The sequence below is a fragment of the Tympanuchus pallidicinctus genome, unplaced genomic scaffold (genome assembly GCF_026119805.1).
Source record: "Tympanuchus pallidicinctus isolate F22 unplaced genomic scaffold, pur_lepc_1.0 scaffold21, whole genome shotgun sequence".
Taxonomy (NCBI): Eukaryota; Metazoa; Chordata; class Aves; order Galliformes; family Phasianidae; genus Tympanuchus; species Tympanuchus pallidicinctus.
In genome coordinates this window covers 3661065-3685890 of record NW_026294733.1, presented here as the reverse complement: position 1 = coordinate 3685890, position 24826 = coordinate 3661065, and the positions used below count along the sequence as shown (strand labels likewise).

The following is a 24826-nucleotide window of genomic DNA, read 5'->3' as shown; positions in this document are numbered from 1 at the left end:
TAAAAAATCTACTGTATTGAATGGATATAAATATTATGATGAAATAATTTTGTGTGGAAGAAAATACAGTTTACGAGCTAAGACCCTTTAAATGAATGTCCATTTTTTGTATGTACTGTAGCCTGTATCTCAGATAGAAGTTCTAATTTTCTTGAACAAACTAGCAAAATTATACATTGAAAGCATTTGCAAGCACCTTTCCCAGACCCACACACACTTGATTCAGCTGTGTGCACATATACCATGAGTTTAATAACAAATGATCAGAGCTTATAATTAACATAGACAGCTCCCTAATTTGCACACAAAATCAGCATAGTTCTTCAAACTAAAAAGGTAGCTTGTTGTATGCATTGATCACAGTTGGAACCATGTTTGTCAGTGGGAATTCAGTGTATCCGAGTGAACGCCATAGTCCTGAGAGGTATCTTAACTTTTTCAATAGGAAACAAAAGAAAAAAATGTTCTTCAGTTCTCAGAATAAACCTGTTTTCACTTTGGGAATTCTTTGAAGAATGTTTTGGCAATCTCATTTGTATTAATCAGCTCTGTAAGTAATGGGAGGCATGCCCTTTAGTCCTCCTGCTGCTTTGTTCAGCAAGATGATAGTCATCAAAAGTAGTTGCGTTTGGATAGTAAGTGTGGGAGGCCACATGGGACATCTTGAATACTAGCATCTACTAACCTCCTCATTCACTATAATATTTGTAAAGAAATGACAAGAAATAGATAGTGCTTTGTTTTCATACACTTGCAATGTGTATCTTAGAATTGTGCATAAATCACTGCCCCTTGCACGCTGGCAGCTCACCTTGAGATGCTGCTGTGGAACTGCAGAAGGGGGACCTTCCTCACCAGGGGACTCAAAGCAAATTGCTATTTGTGGTGATGTACAGGACCATTTGCAGATGACAAAAGCAGACAATTACTTTCTTTACTCATCTGGGAGCCATATACCTTCAGGACTAAACAGCAATGTGAAAAGTGCTCACTTGCTGATGGGCAGACTGTGTTTTATCCATACCTGGCTCACTGCTTGCTTTTCGCGACACCTTGGGGGCTGCAACATGGAGACTGGGACACATGTTCCTACTTTAATGGTGCTTTAAATGTGCTTTAAATGACACAGAGGAGCCAAGATTGCTAAGATGAAATCATTCTCCCAGGGCAACATCCTTGCAATTCTGCTTCAGCCCTCTCAGTATTCAAGTGGTTGATATCAGAAGTCTTTTATATTTAAGGGCTCTTTTCTGCCCCCTTTATTATTTCTTCATCCTTCTGCTTCCAAGTACACATCTAAGCAGTAGAGATGAGTATGAACACCAGCATTCACTTCCAAAATTTCACGAAGATCAGAGAATGTGTTAATCTCAACTCCACAACTCTTTTTAGGACCAGCCTAAAATTTTGATTCAAAAACCAAATCTATTTGGATTTCAAGTTGGTTCAAATTCATAGTTTTTTCTTAACATAGCCTCAGGGTAATACACACTCTGCCGAATGCACCTGCATGTACCCTTTATGACTGTAGTTTATAATATTATGTCCCTTGGATTTTCTATAATCATTTCAGAATAGATCACTGCATTGGAAGACAAGTTCAACATGCAAAAAAATAGCTATGGTTTTGGAAGCATGGGTGAACTACTGTCCTTTCTGATTGCCATAGTTTGTTTGCTTGTTTATTTCTCAGTGACTCAGTTTCTCAGTTTATTTCTCAGTTTCTCATAAAATTTTGATATAAATTCCATTCTGGGTCTACCATTTTCTGACATTAATAGCATTTTCATCCATCATCAAAGTGCTCTCGCCTACAACATTCCCATCTCTAGCTTTTCTTTGATTCTGTCACTTTGCCAAAAAATGTATTAGTATGTATGCATCTGTCATATGGAGAAGACCCAGGGGCCCATTCCTATGCGTTGTCTCATTGGATTGCTCCTGGATTATGTACTACCAAATTTCAGGAAGGAACTCAATCTACTAATTAGTGAATTGCTGATATAGATGGCATAACTCTCAATTATATTATTGCTGTTGATTTTTATCAATTTCATGATGCAAAATAGATATATTCATACACGATTTTAAGTGATAAACCTAATGTGATTCTCAGTTATTTTTTTGCTGCCACTGACTTCTTAAAACATGTGTCCAATCCTCAGTAGCCTACATTAGCCTGTCTTAGGATATACACACCTGTTACAATATTCACAATATTCCAACACTCTTAAAATTACTACAGTTACTAGACCTGTGGCCTTGTAAAGGAGAAACGTCTCACAGACTGAGAAACTGCACAATTCACCTTCCAGTGATAGACTCCCAACAACACGTTGGGAGCGCTGTGGAGGCAACAGACAGGAGTAATAACAGAGATTTATTACTGAGAAAAGACTTTCGTGACCTAAAAGGACAGACGCCCTCATGTTCAGAGAACTGTTTAGCAAGGAAGTCAACCATTCTGTAGATACAACAGGCTGTTCTACCACAGCCTCACAGGTACAAAGACGCTCTCAGTCTTCATCCTTCCACCAGCAGCCTGATCAGTGATGGGTTGCATTTGGTTAAATGTTAGAATATCTTTCTCCAGATTATCTTTGCCTGCTTGTCTCCCAGCAAAATACTGCTATTTCTGATCAAGCACTCTTTCTTCTTAAACTTTTCTGTAGATAAACTATTTAGTGTTTCCTCATCTCATTACTATTTAAGATGTAAGACTTTTAAAAAATAATCAGTACCTTAGAAAATTTCAAGCTCTGTTGTTATGGTAATATTATTAAGATTAGTATTTTTATTACCATAATTCCCAGATTTTACAAGGAGAAAAGTAATGAGTAATAAAATAGTACAATTGAATCATTTAAATCCATAAAAGTTTTCAGACTGTATGAAAACTACTGAATGAAGCCGTGATATGAAAGATAATATCTGCCTGTTCGTAAGCCTTCAATAATCTATAAGTATAGAGGCACTGAAAATAGGATGTTGAATGTGAAAAGAATTTTCTTTTCTCTATTAATTTTTTTAGGACTGTGACAACAGTTCAGCAAGAGAGGGAGTTCTCAGTCTTGGCAGCAAAGGAAATATTGGCTCATCTATCAATGCTCTGGATGATCTTTGGTGACATCATATATAATCTCATGACATGACCAAAAACAGCAAAAGTTATAGAAAATTATATAAAGTTATTTTTGCCCCTGTCTTGTGGAAAAAATACCAGGAGTTCAGTCCACCTCAGTCATTCTTTGCTATTTGGAGCCAAGTCCCCAGAGAAACAAGTCTTGAGGTATTTCTAGCACTTTCTCTTAAATTTCCCCTGTTATTAGTCCCAGCTGGTGGTTTTCCTCCCCATGTCTGCAATATAAGCTGGCAGAAGCTCACAAAATACTTTACTGGGTATCCTTATCTCCCAGATGGCTCAGCAGAAGTGCTCCTCACCTCATGAGGTTGAAGATTTTGATTCATCTCTCGTGCCCGCCTGAACAGCAGGAATGTTTTTACAAGGCCTAGAGATATTCAGCTGTGGTGACATATGCAGGCAAGGAATGCAGGTTGTTCACATCAATAAGTGTATGTTTAATTAAGAATTAACATATTGAGAAACTATACTTTCATCTTTGTCAACTTTGGACATAATTCATTATTTTCTCCATCAGTTACCTCTTACCAATCTTTTCCTAGGACAGAACATTCATTATATTCTCCTCACACAAGAGAAGTGTTTACACTGTCCTTTTGCTAGCAGCAAAATGCTTTATCCACCAGCTGAATTGCTGTACCCTTTATAATTGCTCAGCCTAATTAACACTCCAGTAAATTACACACCTGCTCTACCTTCCCATCCCTGCACTCCTGCTCTTCTGCATTGATGCTGTTGTTAAAAATGTTAAAATATTTCTGAGCTGTCTGAGCTTTCCTGGAGACCAGAGCTCGCTGAGTGCTGTGCTTTTCCATGAAGAAAGAGGAAGATGCAGGCAGGCTCAGAACTCTGTGACACTGACTATTTTTAGAGTCCCCTTTTTCTGAGAAACTTGTTTCCCATGAGAAATGAATCCTCCAGGGAAAAAAAAGTCGTTTCCACCTCATTTGTTAATATAAAATATCTTTGCTTTTGGCTTCCTGCTACGGAGCACAGAACTGCTGCATCTTGTTAATTTTGCAGTATCACTAAATGACACTGAGATTTATCTAGAAGGAAACCAAATTTAGTCTTATTTTATTGTAGCAAAAGTTATATGAAAAAAGAGCATAAAAAGAAATAAAAAATGTTTTGCTCTTGGAAAGATTTGTTCTCTGAAACCAACGAATTTTCTACGCAAAAGTTAATCAACGCACTGACCTTAGGACACAGCCAAAGATGGTGATGCAGACATTCAGAAAGGAAATTAAATCCTCTACAAAACTGAAACGTCACTTCAAAAGAGTAAGCAAAAGACCAGAATATAAGAAAAACAGAGTTAGCGTTACTGGACCTGTAAAACTCTGCAAGAACAAGACCTTCAGGCTGCTGTTGGAAGCCATAAATTTAAATTATGGGTATGTTCCTTTGTCTTTAATATCTTCCCTGTAACAGTGGACACCCTGGGATCATCATCCCCCTGCGACGTGTATTCATATTGACTGGGCTGGACTGTGCACACAGAGTGACTGTGAGCAGAGCTATTTCTACCTTCATTTAAAACAACAGACTGGAGCCAGACTGCCTCTGGCTGTACGGCTGAGTCGTCACGGTAAGGCTGGAGATGCACACGGTGTGATACAGGATGTGATATCTCCAAAAAAAACTGCCAGTACCAAGGATATCAGTCAAGTATATCCTGACTGAGTAGGAGTTGCTAGGGATATAGCATCAATATTTAAACAGTAGTACAGGCAAAAGGATAGGTTAAAGAAAGGTCAGGGTATTGAAACTTCAGATTGAGATACAAAATTAGCAAACAGTATAGCTTTCTAGCTTTGAAAGGAAAACTCACCATTTCACCAAAGATACTTCTAGAGGACATGCTGTTAGCATCAATGATGTTTGCAACAAGAAGTTTTCTGGGGTAACTGCCAGGCAAAGAAGTAGCTGAAATAGATAGTATGAAAATGCCTGAGCACGTTTTGACAAGACTACATTCTAGTGGGGGGGAAAAAAAGAAGAAAGTGATTCTAACTGGAAAGACAGCACAACAAAACCAAAAATCTGTCATGAAACAGAACTGCCATCCTCTTGCAGCTCCAGAACTGTCACAGATTCACAGTGTGAATGCGGCCAACCAAATTTTCACCAGGACAAAAATTTCAGGACAAAATTTTCACCAGTGCCCAAAAATGTTGCTGCCTCAATATGTGGGTCTATCAGGTCTTGCTTGAAATCCTGTCTTTATTTCTGCTACAATGTACACTGTTTTACAGAAACATCCACAAGAATAAGTCCCTGCCAATCTCTTTGTTTTTGAGCTAGCAGAACCCATATGAACATAACTGCAATAACACAGAGCACCATGGTTCTGCCAAAATGATGAGAATTGAATTTTGCTAAAAAGTCAAAAGACTTGAAGCAGGGACTGATATCTGAATGGTAGTGCTGTGTTTCTGTTGTCAGGAAAGCCCAGTTCAGAGTCTGCCAGGGGGATTTTGCTGCTTTTATCATGACACTTCAGCTATCCGGAGCAGGCCAGGCACCAGAAGCCAACCATACTAAAAAAAAATGAGTTAAGCAAGAGTCTGTAAAAGGCAATGAAGCTGTAATTCATGCCAGCTCCAGCAGCTGCTCCATGCTGATACCTGTCTGTGCAGCCTGGCCATCTGGGTGACAATGGCAGATGCGCTCCCACCTTGGTATCGTCATCACGGTACTCAGATGACCTACTGGAATTAAAAGAAATTGAAAATTCGTGAAATATCAGAACATTTTTTTCCATAGAAACATCACACTGTCTTAAAAAAAAGAGCAGGGGCACAGAGTGAGGCTTGCATCTGCAGATCTATGGTGTGCTTCACAATGTTTGGGGCTTTTCTTGCATGGTTAAAGCTCCAGAAACTGAAGTACTGGTACGAAAGCCAATGTAAACTGGAACAAAATAAGAAAGAAATTTAGAACATGCTTTCACTTTGAAAATTATTCACTTAGAAATATTTTCCTGTAAGTAGCTTTCACTGTGGAATGAAAGTTGACTTAAAAATTGAGGAACAAAATTCCTCATTTAAGATAATCTTCAAATATTTTAGAAATTCAAAGTTTTATAAAAACTATGAGTGAAGAAAATTGTCGAAACGGGTCTTTTCTTTTGATGGATATTAGAACAAATATAGATAAACCAATGTTTTTTGTTTAAATAGTTTCAGAAAAATACCCATCCAGGTGTGATAGTCATGGAAAAGATTACCAATTATGTCTTACTGAATAAGTCTGATTGCATAGAGGTGGCACTTTGCTATCAGTTTCTCCAAAATCAACATCTAGAATTATTTGCATTGAAAAACAGCTGAACTCTGATATTAGGTATCAGCAATAGAAGTGGTCCTGTACAAGCTCTTTAAAAAAAGCGAAATATTTTTCTGCATTCAGACTCAGTGCATACTGTTCTGTAACTCCTGCAGTGGGAGATTAGTAGTACGACCAAAAAAAAATCAGTCACAAATTATACAGCATTTGCCTTCTTTTCTTTCCCTACAAGATTGCATTTCCATAATTCTCTCTGACCCCATTATCATCTTCTACTTTCCTATTCCTTCCAGAGCTGAAACATCTGAACAGTCCTAGTATTTCCTGCCTTGCACTTCCTATGCCCCATCCCACTGTACACAATTGCTTCTGGATGTTTTTGCTTTAACATAACCACATATCAGTAATTCTTGTTCACACTCTGAAATTTTTAGATACAATGCTTAAGTGTCCATGGATATTTACACACACATTATGCAATTAATACAAGATGTAGAGTGTTTCTTAAGATAGGTTATGGCTTGAGAATGAGAAGGATGATCATCTCGTGTCAAGCATTGTTGGTCTTATGTTTCTCTCTGGACCAAAGAGAGGATGGTGCCCCCACAAAAGCACAAATGCTTCTGGGTATTTCATGCATTTGGTGAATTCAACAGTATTTGGAACCCATTTCAGATATTAGCTGACAAAACGATCCATCAGTTAATCTCATTCTGGCAAGTCCTTTCATTACTGAACTGGAATGCATACAGCATGAATAATAGAAATGACCCATTAAATCATCTCCAGCAATTTTCTGCAGCTATCAGACATATGCAGCTTGATTTTCCTCTGACTTATCCCTCATTCAAAAAGATGAATCTCAGTGATTTCAGCATATTAATCTTGATTAGCCCTCATTAACTTACCACATATTGTATTTATTTTAATATATTGAGCCTCTTCAAAACACAGACAAAAAGCAGAGAGAAGATTCAAACCGCCCCTTGGAGGTGGGGCTGCCTCCATGTTCTTTAGTAGAAGCTCCAAAAAATCTGCCTTCCTGGGCTGTACTGGCAGATTTTCATTCATAGACCAAAATAGGGATTTAGACATCTAGCTCACATGTGTAAACCTACACAGAGATGCCTAAATATAATAGTCACTATTTTACACTGAACTGGGCACACACTGCAGTCTGGCTTTGCACACAGCAGGGATGGATCCTCCTTTCGTAAGAAGTAGAAGAGCTTCACATAGTGTGTCTCCACGTATCTCCACAAGCTCACTGAAGTTTGTTTAATGGTAACAAAGGCCCACAGAGCTGCTCTCAAATGTGAAGGAATTGACTTAATTCAGCGTCGCAGTTTGTTGTTTCCTCAGAACGGTGCCCCAGGCTGTAATGCAATCATTGCTGCTGTACTAAATTTCAAGTTAGATCTTCTATCGACAAAAGACAAGGAGTATCATGCAGAGCAGCATGAAGCTAAATTTAGTGTGGATTAATTTTATCAACAAACACGCTGTAAATCTTTTCTTTCTTTTTTTTTTTTTAATAATATTTTTGCAAACATGTAAAGCGCAGATAAAATCAAACCGTGTATCTCTTTGTGTCCAAAGAGAAAGTAAGGGCAAAATTCGATGGACCACAGAGAGACGTCCATTGGCATTTTTCTTTTGACTCCCAGCAGCAATAATTTCCTCCAAGTAGCTTGACTATTACAGAGAAGAATGACTGCACAGTACCACAAAGCTGATGGAAACTCAAGCAAATCTGTCTGGGAAATCTGCCTGCATCAGGCTTGCAGCAATCCAATCTACAACTTTCTGTATAACCCATTTTTATGCCAGGCTCTGTAAGAGCAGACTCAGGAAGATTTCCCAAGTCTGAATCTTGAGAACAGCAGAGTGGCCATCCTATTTATAGATATTGCCTCAAAGTAACAGTGTACTGCCCAGCAGCATCTGTGCCCAAGGAGTTTTGGTCAGGCAAGCAATGATGTGATTGCTGGCACTGGAAAGATGAGCCATTGCCCAGGTTTTAGGAACATATCACACTCTATTCAGAAGGATTTGTAGGCTAAACTAGAAATGTGCACCACATCTTCCTGGCACGCAGTGCAGTTTGGTGTATTTTTCTCCATTCCATTCATACAAAGCAAGAACTTGTATCTGGGATACTGTGTCTGAAGAGATTAATACCTTTTAATTTAATGTAGGGGAACAGTTCCATTCTCACGGGATTCATGGTTCAGCAGCAAATGCCTGGTAACCCTAATTTAAAAAAAGCTGTCTTAAAGCAACCACACAACTTCATGCTGTCATTTTAAATGATAGAGCAATTTCAAACATTAAGCACAGCACCGAAGGGTTTTAGTAGAAAATTGTAATGGGGGTCAAGTGGTTTCATTTCAAGATTCGCCCTGCATTAATTTATCTGAACTTTCTTATTTTCGTACAACTTGTAAAACTTCTGAGGCCATGTAGTTCGCAGCAGTGGGTATTACTGGATAATTTGATGCAGTTAATAGAATAATAGAAGCGAATTGTTTCCTAGAAAAGAGGGAGCAAAATGCCAGTTATATTAACAAGAAATACCACCAACTAAAAAGGCTATCACAAGTGGCATCTCCACTTTATTATATCAAAACAAAAATCTCCTTTAAAACCCATCCTGACAAAACCTTGTGCATTTCATAGAATCATAGAATCATCTGAGTTGGAAGGGACCCTTAGAGGTCATCTCATCCAACGCCCTGCAATGAACAGGAATATCTCCAGGCATCCCAAAAGGACATCATCATCCTCTAGCGTTAACTGCAGTGGTCATAAACCAAGGAAATAACCTTCCTGGAACACCCATCCACATTTGGCAGAAGGGTGAAACGGCAGTGAAGGGATCAAATGAGTCAGTAGAGAGGGTGAGATGGGAACCCTGTGTGGGGCTGAGCAGCTCTGGCTTTGCATGGTCAGTGCCCTTGGCCATGAAGCATGACAAAAACAGGGGGTTGAATCTGCATGGAGCACTCACAGCCCCTCCATTCACCTGCACTCCTCTCTTTACATTTTTTCTCTCCTTCATCACTTGGAGAATTATTGGGCATATAAAGTCTTGGTTCTGCATTCTGTTTTTTTTTATTATTTTTTTCTGTTAACCCCAAAGTAAGACTGCTGTCACATTCCTTCTTCACACAGCATTCTGAATTGCTTGGAGCTGCAGGCTGTAGAAGCTTTCCCAGCCTTGATGGGCACAGTTCCAAGTCTTTATTCCTTGATTTTCTGTGAAAATTAACAGAGCAGCTTTCTTGTCCTGTTCACCCATAGAAGTGACTTATGTATGAGAACTATCTGCTTATTTCAGCAGTCAGACAGCTTGCTTTGTTAGTGCAGAGACATACCCTGTATAGGATTTTTCTTCCTGCTGTGCTTTATTTCTGAATCCAAGGGGATTATTAAAAAGGAGGAGCAAAAAAAAAAGATCAGGTGCGCTTTCATCCACCTTCCCAAATGGTGCCACTTCTCATCAGAAAGCAGCAAACATTTCCTGGAAAATCAGTCTTTATGGCTCCCCTGAATCTTTGATCAAAGGTCTCAGAAATAAATTGATTCTGTGAACATCCATCTATTTGACGTGCAAATTGTGCACTTAAAAAAAACCTAAAATTAAGCCCTATACTTGTCAGTTCAATATAACACTTCATTCTTTCCTGATCCATTTGAAACCACCTTGAATTTGACACAACACATCTGAATTTACTTAAATCCTACATTCAGTTGGTGTGGTAGCATGGTAGGTTAATGACATTGTAATTAAAAAAATACACTTCAGTTTCTCCAGGAATTAATTGGATTTTAATCCTTAACTTTACTTAATTAAATGACTATTTCTGAGCAACTGTTTAATTTGTTTTGGAAATTTTTTGCATACGTGGAAAGGAATACATTTTAAACTGTTCTCTTTTTTTCAATGTATTTTCCATTCCTGATATATCCCACTCAAACTTCAGCATTTACCTCTGTTTATATCCAGGACCCAGCTCGCCCACAAGTTATCCCAGCTGATACCCTGAAAAAGCTGAAAGAGCTGAGTGGAAAGGCAAGTGGACTGGAGACACCAGTTGCAATTGCAGGACACTCAGTCCTGGCCCTTCTGGCTATCTCTATGGGATCCATTTTATGCCTGGGACAGCACTGACTCGAGTCCCCAGGAATGGGTGTTAAACTTGGCCAGTAGCATTTTGTTTCAGCTGCAGGATCTGAACTGAATAAAATGAAAAATCCTTTCCATAGAGCTCCAGTATTCTTGCCTGGAGCAAAGCCCCTTCCCTTTATTTTTAAAGATGCCAGTTTCTTCAAGTGTCTTAGAGCATTTTTAGGAGAATTTTCCATTAAAAATTTTAAAAGCAGCAATAAATGTTGTCCTCAAAACTAATCCCATCAATGAGAAAGAACCAGTTCCAGCAAAACTCCCACTCAGTTTTCTTTTAAATACACATTTTAATATGGCCGAGCACATATCTGACTGTTTCAAGATGTAAGCTAACTGTAGCAAAACTGCAATAAAAAATGCATAATCCAAACACCAGAGCTTCTGCTGAGTCTAAGCATAGCTGGTAAGCTCATAAGGATCCATCTGAGGATAAAAACATTTGCATTTGTAAGTTGCATTTTAAAGCTTTCATACCCATTTGAGAAGCCTTGTAGACCTTTCTCTTGAAATTTCAGAAATTTGTGGCACTCATATCACAGATTATGATGGAAAATAGTTGAGGAATATTAATAATAGATCATAAATATAGGATGTTCATATCGATTATCTCATTAAATCAGACACATTCAGCTTTGTTTCTTCAAGCTTCTGCTTAGGGAAGCTGTTCTCAAGAGAAAACAGAAAGGAAAAGTTTGTACTCTTAAGATCTGATTATTCAAAAGGGAAAGGAACAGAGCAGGCACTTGGGGGTGTTGAGAGCCTCATTGTCATTACTTTCGAATTAGTGTCTTTCTGCTAAAGGAATCCATACAGTGGAAAGGTACATGAAGGCTATGAATAGATAGATAGATAGATAGATAGATAGATAGATAGATAGATAGATAGATGGATGGATGGATGGATGGATGGATAGATAGATAGATAGATAGATAGATAGATAGATAGATAGATAGATAGATAGATAGATGGATGGATGGATGGATGGATAGATAGATAGATAGATAGATAGATAGATAGATAGATAGATAGATAGATAGATAGATAGATAGATGGATAGGGAAATTACAGAAAGGAAGGGAGGAAGGAAGGGAGGAAGGAAGGGAGGAAGGAAGGGAGGAAGGAAGGGAGGAAGGAAGGGAGGAAGGAAGGGAGGAAGGAAGGAAGGAAGGAAGGAAGGAAGGAAGGAAGGAAGGAAGGAAGGAAGGAAGGAAGGAAGGAAGGAAGGAAGGAAGGGAGGAAGGAAGGGAGGAAGGGAGGAAGGGAGGAAGGGAGGAAGGGAGGAAGGGAGGAAGGGAGGAAGGGAGGAAGGGAGGAAGGAAGGAAGGAAGGAAGGAAGGAAGGAAGGAAGGAAGGAAGGAAGGAAGGAAGGAAGGAAGGAAGGAAGGAAGGAAGGAAGGAAGGAAGGAAATGGAGCTAAATGCCTGACAGCTAACTGATTTTTTGTTGTAAATTGTTGCTGCAAATATCCCTAGAAAGCAGTGCATTTAACCAGATCGAAATGGATGTTGTGGCTGCCTATTATTTTGTCAGGAATACACCAAATTTGGAGGAAATAACAACTTTGGACCACACTGGCTTTGTTATTTGCTGAAATTGCATTACTGAAATTTGACAGACAGAACAGACAGATACTGAAGAATATAGTATGTTATACACTAACATAGAATCACATAATCATAGGCCTATTGGGTTGGGAGAAATCAACCATGAGCCCATGTCCTCCATACCCACTACCCATAACCCTCAGTGCCACATCTCCATAGTTCTTGAATGCCTCCTGGGACAGTGACTCTACTTCCTCACTGGGCAGCCTGTGCCAGTATATTGCTGCTCTTTCTGAGAGGACATTTTTCCTAACATCCAACCTGAATAGAATCACAGAATAGTACAAAGACTTCGCAATAAAGGACTTTTCAACAGTACAGGATTATTTCTTTTTAGCCATACTGAGTGCCCTGCAAACGATATTTAGTGTGACACGCAAAAACAGAAAATCATTCATCCCATTTATCCATGTGTTTGAAACTATGGAAGGTGGTGTATCTCTACATTAAAATAATATTATTTTCCTCAAGTCACTGAGGCTCAGCACACACCAGCAGCAGCTTTAAAAGTGAGTCTAGAACATCAAATGGGAGCTGTAACATAATACATCCAGTGCAAAGGGCAGATAATTGCTGAGAATGTGCTCATGCCCTTGAGCAGCACCACATCCACACATGGATCTGCAGCACTGAGGACAGCCAAGATCTAAAAACACAGTCAGTGGTTCTTTGGGCCTCCTCCTCTTCCCCTGAAAAAAATAATACCCCTGCTTTTCATCCTGTGCAGAAGTTAGAGCCTCTGCAAATCTTTTGCAGGGGATTTGTTCCTTGAAAACCTGAACCTGGTACAATCCCACAACTGATGTATTTTTAAAAGTTGCATGGGAGGCGTACACACTACAGAATAAATATAAGTAACAACATGTACAGAAGCATGCCTTGGAAAGATCCCACATTGTTTCTTCTGTGTGATGAGAAAAAAATGCACCTTTGAAATTGTTGCAGTAAACAGATCTCTGTTTCTGATATCATCATGGCCTTTCATCCACAACTTAGGAGTGAAATTTGTTGGGTGAACATATGTGTAAACACAGTTGTATTTGTCATGTTGTGCATCATTCTAAACGATAATCCAGTGGTTATGAAGTATTGCATGAAAAGAATTGCATTTGTGTGTGCAAAAAGAAAAGGTCTTGTGGCATTAAACAAAAAGCAAAGCTGCGGAGATGTAAAACATCCTGTGTACAAGCACATTCTGCATCCGCAGACAAGACAGCTTCAATTTTGAACTGTAAATATTCACTGTAAACCACTCATTCCAAAATAGAACATGCAGAGCTGCCTAATGAATCTACCCAGTAATTTCAAGTAGTAAATACATTTGGGAAGAAACTTGTTTTTCCCATAAAATGAAGCAAAAATACCTCATTGAGGAAAATTGTTTGCTATTAATTATTCATTGAGTTGGACTCTTGAAGGGTTGTGTTAGTGTCAGATTTTTGGAGAAAACAACTCTTTATTGCATTGCAGAGAAGATAAACTTGCTTTGAGTCAAATAGGAAGAGATATCATACTCTGCTAGGTAATAACATACAGCAGATGAGAAAGGAACACTTAGAGTGATTTTGATTTGCTTGGTTATGATTCTGTCCAAGCTTTAGTGTAATTGCTGTAGCAGTCTTACCCCCCAGCCTTTGGGTTTGTTTTTTTTTTTAGGTAAAGAGGAGCGGAATTGTGTAGAATGGCTCCAGACACATCATCACAGCCATGCACCAACAGCTCTGCATTGTGCCCTTTTTCTCGTGAGAGCTACTAACCAGTGATACAGATGGACAGTCTTCTACAAAAGCCTACCTAAAAATCAGATGTCTCGAATGGTACTTTAAAATAATCCTTTGTAATTCTGTTCTTATTTCACCCAAAAGCAAAGAAACTGCATGCTTTTCACTCTGCTTTTTCAGTGCAAATTGCAGGGCGTTTAGAACCCACCAAGGAGATAGTTGCTGAAAATGCTGTGTAAAGCAGAAGCTGACGTTTTAGATTTTTCTAAACATTTAGGTAAATGTTACACTAAGAACAAAAAAATACCCAGGCAAAAGTCACTGACCTCTCAAAGTAAAACATATTGTTAAAAATAATGCAATGTCCTTGCTAGCAAAGCAAGTGACCCAAGGCGAATTTGTTCCAAAGCCTGTATACTTGGAGATCTTTGCTTATCAGTGCAGAAAGATAACCAGTGGTGGCTTTGAGCTACTGCTGACTGATTTAATCACAATGATCTGCGCGGTAAGTGGAGTGGAATACTACAAACCAGAGTGCAAATGCAGAACAAAAATCGTCATCTTCAATCACCACTGTGTTATTTGATTCTTACAAAGGAAATGAGCCCCAGTCAGGCTCCTTGGCTCACTACGTCATTACGATGAGCAGTCATTATTAGGGACCAGATCTGTTGACACTTGGCCCACTGGCTCTCTGTGCTGTAGTAATGATATGTCAGATCCATGCCAGTAGAGTACATTTTCATAACACACAGGTGCTCAGCACATAGAAAGGGACCCTGCTGCTTCAAGTGCTGCACAGCATGGGAATCAAGAGAAATCCCTATCCCCAGCTGTCCAGTACAGCAGCTGTAAGAAATAATGCTCTTGGCTCTTATCCTGATCTAGATAGGAACTGTCATGGAATAAGATTCCAGGAGTAAAAGGAGAACTTATTAAAATAATGTAGTGATAAGGGATAAAGACTTCATATCTCATTACAGATCTGCCTGTGTGGAAACCTTGAAGTCTGTGCCCCCTAGAAAGGGGTTTTTCTTTATATACGTATTTAGTCATGTTTATGTTAGTTATTCTGATTCTTCTAAGTCAATATTCATTTCTATTTCAGTCCTTGTTTTCTCCTGTTGCCTGACTTCTCCTCATCATGCCATTTGCTTCCTGACTCCTTGCATGAATGCCAAAGAACTGTCGCAGAAAATTTTTAGTATTCTGCAGAATGCTACATCCAGTGAATCAGCCACCTGTATCTCCCCAGTCATGCTCCCTGGCAGTCTGGACATTTAACTGTTTTTTAAAGTGCATCTAAACCCAAAAAAAGACAAGGATGTCTTGCTTCTCTCTGAACTGATGCTCCTAGCACAGCACTTCTGCAGGACAACATCTGGAATCAGAGGAGGTTTATGGTGCTGAGGGACATGGATTAGCAAACATGGTGGCAATGGGTTGAGGGTTGGAATAGTTGATCTCAGTGGTCTTTTCCAACCGTAATGATTCTAAAATTCAGTAACTCTAACAGATTCCTTTAAGTCAGATTAACCCCTCCCACTTGGCTCCGAAGTGCCTAGATGGATATCTGTAGTTTATTTAGTCTCTTCTTTGTTCTTTGATAGCGCTCATCTAAGCGTTGGCTTTGTAACTCAGCCATAATGTGAGGATATTTATGTATTTCACTTTGTGCCAAATAGCATCATGGCCAACTGTGCCAAAAACTTGGAATAGAATTCTTGTCCTAGAAAAGGCAAACCTCCACGTACCTCCAATTTTCCTGCGTAGATGGAGTGACATGCACAGATCAATTGTAAGAATTTACAGTTCATCATCAGGTGATGCTTCAAAACTTCATGAGACGATTTTTGTTCACATTGATCTTATTGCCTAACACCAATGGCTTGTAGTTTTACACAGACTTATTTACACTGTAGTTACCAACATCTTGAGTTTATGTGATTTTGTGTATGAACACTTGTAATATAAGAAGAAAGTCCATCTTATATTTTTAGATCTGATAGTACACAAGTAATTAGAATATACAGCACTCACAAAAATTAAATTACAGAATGTGACAAAAATTATAAAGCATTTGAAACAAATTAATTCACTCTCTGCCTGTCTTTGATGTATTCAATTGCAATTTCTGCATATAAACCTCTCATGTTTTATCCATTCTGCAAATTCTAATTTTTGAAGATATGTATTAATTTCTTCACTTCCTAATTATTCTGGAATAATTACATTGTCTGATAGAGGAATAGTGACAGTTTTGAATTTCAAGATGGAAAGCTTTTCTTTGTCTGCCCTGTGTTCTGAGTATATATCTACCTGTTGGCAAATCATGAGAAGCCAAAATGGCAGCCTTGGTGAATAGTACAGGCTGGGTTAGGCAACTGTGGTGGAGAGCCTTTATTGACAGTTGTCATGAAGGCATGCACCCCTAGCTCTTGTTATGATTTTGCTTTTTTCTATGTTAATTACATGCATGAGAACAACGCAGCCAAGAGCAAAGAAGAGTCCAGCATTAAGGAAAATAAAGAGGAGTAATCAAAAGATGAACTGAGTTACAATAACCATCATTTTTTCTCAATCAGATGGTGCCTCCTGGAACGGGTTACATGAAAACAAAGCTCAGGCTTTACTCTGACATCTTATGGCTGCTCTTATTCAAAGAAACACTCATTTATCTGATCTAGAAGGTGGTTAGAAGGTGTTGGTTATAACCCTAATTCTGCTACTCATACCAGGTCATGAACTACTTGGTATGATTCTGTTTGTGATCTGCATCTTGGTGGCTCTAAAACATGCTTTTAAAAATAAAAGAGGAAAACCAATAAATAAGTCAAGAATGTATAAATCTGTGAAGATCTGAAAAAAAAAAAGAAATGATGTTACAAGAATAAAATCCAGGGGCAATTTGTGGAATCACTGCATCTACTTACAAGGGAGAAAAAAAAAGAGGTAGAATTTTTCTTACGCTAAATATAGGAGGCAAAAATGATTTGTATATTTGCATGAGTATCTTTTCTCCATTTTACTTTTGCCTTTGACAGATGCTTAGATAAATACATTTTCATCAATCAAATTCACTAGCTTTCTTTCCTTCTTCTGTTTATGGAACAGAAAGTTCAGCTTGGTTCCCACAGTAAACTAAATGAGGAATTTAGAGTGATGTGCTTTGGCTCTCCCAGTGCAGAAAAAAACAAAGCAGCATTCTACTGAGTACCTATATAAGTACAAACATTAAAAGGTCCAGCCCACTAGAACTCTAATATATAATCACTTTGATTAATGATTCAATGCGCTGTGTTACGTTTACATATTTGAGTAAAAGATAAGTTTGTTTTAATGTCCTGTACCCATTTTACCTAAGGCTTTGAGAAATTGATACTGTTGTTCAGACTTTATGAAGGTATATTTTTCAATAACATAGCATCTTTCAATAGTTAATATAGTTATTGCAGCCCTGGGTATATTCTGGAGTATGCAATATGCATGAAATATATTCACAGCTAGGTCAAATACAGATTATACTGTGCCTCACTGGAAAAAATGCCCCTTCAGTTTGCTTTTTTTTCTTTATTTCTGACATTATGAGTGCAAAAGGACATCTGGCATCCTTAATGACAGTGGCAGTGGGGGCACATTTTGGTTTTCATCATAGAATCATAGGGTGTCCAAGGTTGGAAGGGATAGGGTTGGGTTGGAGGACATAAGGCTAATTGAGTCCAACTCCTGGCTCAGTATAGGACCACCCAAAAATAAAAGAAATCCTGCCTGGCTTCCAGATATGAGATATCAGTACTACCTACTCAACAGAGTGGCTTAATCTGGATTTTCAGAAGCTGGAGGCTAAAAATCTTTCACATGAGGCCCTTAGTTTTCATTTCAAGAGTTTTAAAACGGAGGGCACATCAGGAATAAGAAAATGTAATCACCTACTGAATATTCATCATCTCAGCACCTACTGCACTTCTTCTGAGGACTCCTCCACAAAGGGCATTTTGTTGGCTTTTAACCATAGGCAAAACCTGCCATATGGAGAGGACAGTAGCATTATGTAATAAAGGCAAACAGAGGTCTTTGGGAAGACCAGATATTATGCTCCAAAACTGTAATTGCTATAAATAACATCATGTAGATTCTGTATTTACACTGTTTCAGGGCTTTCAGCACACTATTTACACATAACATATCTGCACATTTGCTATTCAGAAGGGATTTTTACTTAACTGCTTGTAGAAAAACTCATGCAGGGACATGCAAAAATAAAATATCAAGCTGTATTTTTCTGCTTCTACTATCAGCAGCAGAAGTAGCAGTCCTGTTATCAGAGCTCTCATGGGCAGTTTGATGAATTGATTTTATGAGTAAAGCAAAAGAAGAAAGGTTAAACAGACAGAAAACTCATACCACGAGGCCCTGTGCTGATGATGATCACAAGTCAGCATATAAAACACTGAACCAAGCTAAAGGTGCTCAAGAAATGCGGAGATGTGGCACTGAGGGATGTGGTTAGTGGGCATAGTGGGGGTGGGTTGGGGTTGAATGCGATGATCTTACAAGGTCTTTTCCAACCTTAGTGATTCTATGATTCTCTTGCACGTAGCCCCTCATGACCTGGCTCAAAATTTCTGTTTTCTTACACTTATCATCCATCCTAAAGACACGTTAGTGACATCTGAAATCAGGATGACACAATTGGATGGCAGTAAATGTGGACATACCATCACAAACTCACTTTAGCAAAATGTTTGAGAGCAACAGATGGAATTTGCTAAATAAATTAACCTACAGTTGTGCTTCTGCTTTTCTACTTCTTGTGTCATCGCTTGATTTTAAGAACTTCCCAACACACTTCCAGCTGCAGAAACAGCTTTACCTATCGGCCACAGGGCTCAGCTTAGTGCTGCAGGCTCTTGGTAATATTTCAGGGCTGAGCAGAGCTGAACCAGAGAAGGCCATGAACATATCTCACAGGATCTGTGGGAAACCACTGCAAGAATACAAGTTGTGCCTCCCCTTGCCTCACCTTCTAACTTCACTGCCACTTTGTGCCAGCTCTCTTACAAAGCTGTAGCAGCTGAAGGCAACACATTACTGCTCAGCCTTGCTCCTGCTTTCATATAGATGCAGAAAAGCCAGTGTTTCAGATGAAGCACAAGAGTAAAATTGATGGCAGGCTTCAGTGGGGATTTCTCTTGACTCCATTTCAGCAACGTTTACTTTAAAAACCCATGCAGTCAATTTTGGTAGGACCACAAAAGCTTAAGCACCCCGCTGAATCAGAGCCCTTCTGCACCCGTGGCTACAGGCTGATCTCTGTTCAGACATCACCTGTGGGGAACCACTGGCTTTCAGACACCAGGAGCCCTCCAGCAGTATGAGCAAAGGAGGCAGCAGCAGAGGATTAAAGGGCTGAGTTATCAGTCAGTCAGTTGTTAGTTCTGTGTTAACAGCAATGTCAGGACATGCAAATCAAAGCTGTTTGTTAAGAATCTTCAGGAAGGATTTAAAATATAGCGGTACTATTTAAAATCCATTTTGGGATATGTTAATACTTTATTACAAATGTAAATTGATATTAGGCCGCGCGAACCTTTTTTTCGTGTTATGCAAATTCATTATAAAATATGTTAATGTGGTTCCTGACACAAATCAGGAGAACGTGTTAACTAAGATTAATGTTAAAAATAATAATTTCTAAACTTTGTGATTATAGATAAGGCTGCATTTGTGAACTCACAGCTTACATAATTCAAACTCTGATCTAAGTCCAGATTTGTAAAACAAACTTATCAGGCAGTGAGATAATACATTTGACACTGAACTGTTCTATATCAGTCACAAAAGTGGTTATTATGAATATTTTGCTTCTGCTGTCTCATCACTGCTGGATATTTTTGAACTTCTTACTTAAAAACAACCCTTTCTATACCAAGGCTTAATAAATGTGAACTTTTGATTTACCCTCTTTCTCCATCTTCCCAACAGCAATACCTGGCTGTAAAATGTAGGTTTGGATTTGTGTACCATGGGCTGCTGGTGCTACAGCTTGAAGCTCTGGGGAAAGTCCACAGATACACAGAAAGTACACAGAAGGTTCATCCTGCATTTCCAGCAGTGTTTGTAAAGGTGGCAGGCAGGCATTCACAGCCAAGAAACTGAAGTGCTAGAAGTTTTGCTGCTCTGAATCTTTACCTTTACACATCTAAAAAGTAACAGACTTAGGAGCACCTCTAAACCCACTGAAACTCGGAAAATTTCATTTCTATTCTCTTTTTAGCACCGGGAATTCTAAAATGCTGAGCAAACCATAGAATCTTCTGAGTTGAAAAGACCCCTTAAAGGCCATCTGGTTTAAATTCCCTGCAGCGAACAGGGACACCCACAGCTCCACCACCGCTCAGAGCCCATTTCAGTCCAACCTGGACTGCAGGGCATCTGCAGGGACGGGGCATCACCACTCTCTGGTCAAATACCCCCCTTCCTCTCCTCCTTTTCAAAATGAATGTTCTAGAAATGAGGGGCGTTGGAGTTCTATGTCTTTCTCATGTTAGTTTTGGTGTGAAGAGGTTTCAGGCTGTATTTCATACTTTTTCACTCTACCAGTATGGCTGCAGTGCCATGGCTTCCCATGGAAATTGCACTGAAGTTTTAAGAAATGTACTGCTAATGAGCAATTAAAAATATGTTAATGCTTAACCTATTAAGTCATTTCGGAAGAGACAGTCACGCTTTGTGACAGAAATAACTCTCATACTACCAAAGATCCAAGTACTCTGACTTTTGGGAAAGCTCATATTTGAGTGTAAAGTTTTTTTTTTTACCCTGGAGCTCATTCTATATTTTTAAAATTCGAGTTATATAAACTTCATCTTAAGTGAGATAAACATAAGGAAAAATTGATGTAGTTCAGCCTGACATTCAAATGCACATCAGGTAATGATGGAAGTAAAACTCAGAGGCAGAAGCGTTTCATCTATTTTGATATCCCAATCACACAAGGATATTTAAGGACTTTTCCAAAACTCTTTGCACAGTGAAATTGTATCAGAAATTGTACAAGAAGTGTTACTTGGAAAACATCCACATAGAATTTACCACAGCCATCTAAAAACAGCGGTGTTTCCTCAGACCTCAACGTTTTGCTAATTAAAACTAGAAGAATGAAGTGCCCCAATGTGCTTAGTAATTAAATTCCACTTTTCAGTCTCCAGAAAATTTTGTCTTCATTTTAATTCTGACTCTGATCTAAAGAAACATTTTTCTTCTCACTTGGGATTTCTTCTCCCATTTCTGCGCTGGTATGGTGAGAACAACGTACTCTGTGGTAATTATAGAGTCATTTTCAGTTGTTCAGTCATGGAAAAAGTTACTGGAATATCCAGGAAGCTGAAGGTAAAAGCCTTCAGGACCTCTCAATTATCACCAACACCTAAGGAATCACAAGCTCCAACCCACAGCAAAAGGAGCACTTGTCAAGAAAGCTGGAGATTGCTATTGCCAAAGAGGTAATTACTTATTCATGAAAAACCCTCCTGAGAATTCAGTGCATCTGAGTGTCGGAGGCACTTGTCAGGCTCATTATCTGGGGGTAAAGGCTGCACTCAGCCCCACGTGAGAGCTTCTGCTCCTGCTGGCTTGCAAAGGGAGCCATTTCATCTAACAAGCAGAGAATCTGCTTCTCGTTCCCAGCTGAGGCTGAAACAAGTCAGTATGTTCTCCTTGAGTGCCCTCCCCTTGGCCACAAGAAAAGCCACATCTCCTGGAGGCTACCACACAAGCAGTGGCCCTTTCCCAGAAGCTGAGTACTAACATCATAAAAGAGTCTCAACTGATTTGTCCAGGCTTGAGAATTCAGTCTCTTCCTCAGCGCTTCACCATGCAGTTAACCTCTTTCTAACCATCAAGGTTGTAGCAACCTCTAATAGTACATACACAGGACTCTGGTTGCTGTATTTATTAACAAGTCCCACATGACTGTGGCTGCCAGGCAGAAGCACTATTTGGTATTTGGTCTTTCAGAGTTTGCCCCAAGATCAGAGCAAGACAGTGATTAGTCCCCAGAGCCACTTTGCACCAGTACTAATTATGAATGTTTGAAAAAAAAAAGACCAATTCTTCCTATAAATATCTCCTCCCAGAGGAGAGAGAAAGATGTCTTGTTTGATGAAGAAGAACACTCTAAACAACTGGGAAAAAGAAAAAAAGAAAAAACAGGTTAGTGTCACCAAGTGCTATTTTCTAAATGAAATGATGAAAAGCTTAAAAAAATAATAATGCTTCAAAGGAAGGAGGAAAGTTTGCTCTAGGAATGTGTGACCACATGCATATACAAAGAGAAAAATGCTCAATAAAGGTTCTCATTTTGGTCTAGCTTCACTAAAGATCATTCCTATTTTGCTAATCCAACACTGTGCACAAAGCTTGGGGGAGAGCATGGCGGGATGCTTGACACTGAAGAGCAGGCTGTTTTGATTTGTGTTTGGAACAGGCTGCCCAGAGAGCTGAGGGTGCTGCATCCTTGGAGTGCTCAGGACCAGGTGGTAAGGAAGCCCTGCACAGCCTGAACTGGTGGGGGGCAGCCAGCCCTTGGCAGGGGTTGGAACTGCATAGCCTTTGAGATCTCTTCCAACCCAGCCATTCTGTAGTTCTGTGGTTCTATGACCTGAGTCAGAAGCTTGGAATTGATAGCAATTTATTTTTAAAGCAATAAATTTGGGTGTAAGTTGGTTATTTTTTTACATTTGCTTGCCTTTGTTGCCTCTTCAGCTCAACGCTATCTCATTTTCCCATTTGCCTGCATTGTCATTTTCCTTTTTTCTTCTGTGGTAATCTCACGGAAAAGCAGATAGAATATAAAACTAATGAATATGTCTCTGCAGCAAACTGATGATAACAACAGAGAAACAACCGAGAGGAAAAGGGAGCAGTGAAGAAGCAGGTGGCAATGAGCACTTGTTGCACCTGGGCCATTTTGCAGCAGAGAACCAGCCCAGGCTCCTCGACATATTTTTCTGCAGTGCTGTGCTCACAGAAATATGAGTGTAAAAAGTTTCTGAAGACTGAAAAGCACCATTTTAACTTGGTTTAAAATAAAGGGGCTGTGGGCTGCCCTAGGAGAAAATATCTTTCATGATTTAGACTGAAACAAAGTTTCTGAACTCTAAATTTGAAATAGCACATTTAAAGGCAGGTGGGTGGATGGATGTGGAGGTGGGAAAGCAAAAAGACAAAAGGAAGAGAGCAAGAGAGAGCTCTTGGGAATCTGTTCACAGAGAGCTCTCAAAAATTTTTGAAGTTGAGGAGATATTAAGTTCTAATTGCTAGGCAATAAACAACACCCACCTGCTGACTAAATGTCAGGACCAAACTTATCTCTAAATCTGATTTGAAACAATGTCACTCAGTGGTATTATCACAAACAGAACCTTGCTTTTTTTCTAGCATTAAAATGAAAATAATGTAGGATTTTTAATTACTTGAAGTCAGAGACCTTAGGCTAAAATAAACAGAATCGTGGGATCATAGGAGTTGGATGGGACCTTTGGAGATCACCATGTTCAACCAGCAGGGTCTCCTCTGAAAGCAGTCAGTTCACAACATGCAAGAATATACTGCTAACTGAACACCCACAGGAACTCCAGAAAAACTGAACACAACCTGTGGGAACCCTCTTGATGTAGTCAACATTCACACTCCCTTCACAAGTGGCCAACAGCAGGAGGTCTGACTCCCATGATGCAAACATACTGCATGCCTACTGCTGATCCTGTGCCAGGAAGCAGTAAGTCACAATCAAGACAAAGGCAATTCTGAGAGAGACAAGGAAAAAAAAATAACACCTACTTCAGACTGACCCTTTCATTGTACTTGTGCCATTAAACAAAAATAATTAAGAAAAAAGTCTGAATTTTGAATCTCAGTGTTTGACTGTCTGAGATCCAGCCCCTACCTCCATCTTTACTTGTAGGTCTGTCACCTCTCTGAAATCCAGCAGGACAGATATCAGATCCTGGAAAGGAAGAAGAGAGGAGTCTTGAACTCTCTGCTTCCAGTAAGGCATCTGGATAGATGAAACAAGAGATTGAAATTTTGACTCAGACCATAATTGAATTGGAAGGTCAATGTTTAATCCTAACATTAGTTTTGGCTGCCAAGTTTCTCTGTATTCAGAAAATGGACTTTGGTTTTACTTAAAACTTCCCTTCCTCTGTAAACGTAGCTCCTCAGCACGAGCAGAAAGTACAAGGAACAGAAGCTGATTTAAAACAGGACATTCAATCCTTTCCTAAAAAAATAACGTCAGCAAACAGTTGTTTAAACACATCTGAAAGATAAATCCATGGAATTGCTTACCTACATCAGACCAGAGAGAATCTATATCAAAAGACATTTAGCATTTCCTCTGTCCTCACTGAACGCAAATGAGATCCTGAATTAATACAAGCATCTTAAGGACACTTGGCCAGTCACTGTCAGGAAATGGATGCTTTAGTTTACGAGATCCATTAGCAGGTTTGTGCAGCTGAGTGACACCTGTGACTGGATGTCACACCTGGAGGATGAATGGAAAGATGATTTATTTGGCAGATAATATTGGGAGCTACAAGATCTTTGTGGAGTAAGAGGATAACCTAGAAGTGATGGGGCCGCTGTTGGACCAAACTCATCTCTCTTCAGTTACTTTTGCACAATCTTGAGAAAGATGCTCAGAATTTGCTTACTTCTTAGGACTGTTATGAGGATAAATACAGAATAAATAAATGAATACATGAGGCACTTAAGTGCCCCTGCAGTGTGGATCATACAAGTGCACAAGTGTTTGCCATTGTGGGACGGAGCTTGGAAAGCTATTCTGTATTTAACTCACCATGTGGACAAT

General features: G+C 39.2%; 1 long non-coding RNA gene across 1 annotated transcript in view; it reads right to left on the bottom strand.

Annotated features, from left to right (window-relative positions):
- The window catches only part of LOC128081656 (uncharacterized), a 31894-nt gene extending 7859 nt beyond the window's left edge, over positions 1–24035 (bottom strand). Inside the window, exons 1-3 of the long non-coding RNA XR_008207305.1 lie at positions 23897–24035; positions 5773–5856; positions 4977–5071 (exon numbers count right to left, since the gene is read on the bottom strand). This is a non-coding gene — a long non-coding RNA (uncharacterized LOC128081656). The remainder of the gene's footprint in view (positions 1–4976; positions 5072–5772; positions 5857–23896) is intronic.
- Between the last annotated feature and the right edge of the window lie 791 nt (positions 24036–24826).